The following is a 1,937-nucleotide window of genomic DNA, read 5'->3' as shown; positions in this document are numbered from 1 at the left end:
AAGGTTTAGTTCAGATCATACTCACTCCATTTAGACTTTGCCCATTCAAAACCTCTAAAATTGAACTTAAAATCATACAAAACTTAGCATTTCAGTTCCTAAATCCTTTATTTCAGATTTTCCTTTTACTAAGGACCTAAAACAGTTTCAAATAACCATAAATTAAACATTTACACCACACCCTTATTTCCATAATCATCAATTTATCCCTCCAACTTTCATCAACCACTAAAAAACAATTCATTTTCGCACTTGATGAAAAAGTGAAGTAAACTATCATGTTTTTCATCTCATTTCACATCTAAATCCACAAAAAACTTCATATACAAGTAGATCAACATGCTAGGACAAAAATCCACCATCAATCGAACATATATTCAACAAATTTCACATCATAAAATTCATACCAAAATTTCATATATCAAAGCCATGGTAATAACTCACTTGAATAATTTTCTTGAAATCATACTACCCATTAAACAAAAAATCAATTTCCATATGGTTCCCCACATCAAAATCAATCAACTGGAATCATACTCACATCCACAAAATTTTCAAAAATTCAGTTGGATTTAGCTCCCCTTACCTTGACCGTGACACGACTCAACGGAACCGCGGTGGCTTGCTTGTGACTCAAAGTAGGCTAGAATCACCTATGGGGTGTCAATTTGAAAAAAAAAAAAACAGATTTTAGAGTTTGAATGTGATTAGAAATTTGGGGGAAAAAGCTTAGGAAAGTTGCATGCATCAGATTCCCTTTGCATGATCATGATTCCCAAATTTAAGAGAGGAGAATTTGACTTACCGGTGAGGGAATTGAAAATTGAGCGAATGCGAATGAGAACTTTCTATGGTTGGATCTTTAGGACACTAAATCTGATCCAGAATTCAAGGTTCAGTTGTTGAGAATGAAAAAGAAGAAGACATGAAAAAGAGGAGAAGAGCAACTGGCTTTTTTCTCAACCTTTACATGATTTCTTTCATTATAATCTTTATCTGTATGTAATATTTTTAAACTTAAATATTTAGTTTTCTTTTTATAATTTTTTAAAAATATTTTTTAACTTTTTCAATTTTTTTTCATTAATGTTTGCAAAATTTATAGATGTTTTAATTGCAATGAAATTTTATTTTGTGTGTAATTCTGAAATATTTTATAGAATTTTTTCACTTTTATCTAATTGTTATTTGGAATTTTGATTTGAAATTTTTATCATTATAAATTCGAAATATTTGACAATGAAGATATGAACCTGTGTCTTTTTCGCATTGAATGTTTGAGAATATTATATTTATTTTGATGTGATTTTTTTTCTTCTAAAAATAATTAATTAATATTTAAACGATAAAAAAACAAGTATGATTATGTATGAGTATGGAAATACTGGTTATCCAATATAGATGGAAATGAAACAAAATCTTTATATATGTTAATTATGAGGATAAATTTTTAAGGTGATCATATGTATAAGATTAGATCTGTCAAATAGGTTCTTAGGCTCTCATCCTAGTCCACGTGAGTTGGGAGAAAAAAACCCACAGAACCACAAAAGTCTTTTATTAAAAAAGTCTTGGGTGTTGCTCCCTACACCTCCCCAAGTGGAACCTGTACCTCTCCATTAATTTAATTTAGGTTTAATCCTCAACTTTGTCCCTAGTTTGGTTGACAAATCTCAATTTAGTCCCTCTTTAGAAAAGTTTTTGAAATTGGTCCTTACTTTTAAATTTTTGAGTCAAAATAGTCCCTTCCTTTAAATAATGACAAACGGTGTTAAATTCTTTTTCTCTCTCTTCTCATTTTCTATGCATTGCAGGTTTTTGTCAGCATTTGCAGTATTTAATGATTATTGTACTTTTTCCAATAAAATTTAATATGATTAAATAAAAAATTTAATTTTTTAATGATTTTTTTGTTTTTGTTTAAATTTTATGATGTA

This window comes from Vigna radiata, unplaced genomic scaffold, assembly GCF_000741045.1.
Source record: "Vigna radiata var. radiata cultivar VC1973A unplaced genomic scaffold, Vradiata_ver6 scaffold_100, whole genome shotgun sequence".
In the NCBI taxonomy this organism is placed as follows: Eukaryota; Viridiplantae; Streptophyta; class Magnoliopsida; order Fabales; family Fabaceae; genus Vigna; species Vigna radiata.
This window is presented reverse-complemented; position numbering follows the sequence as displayed.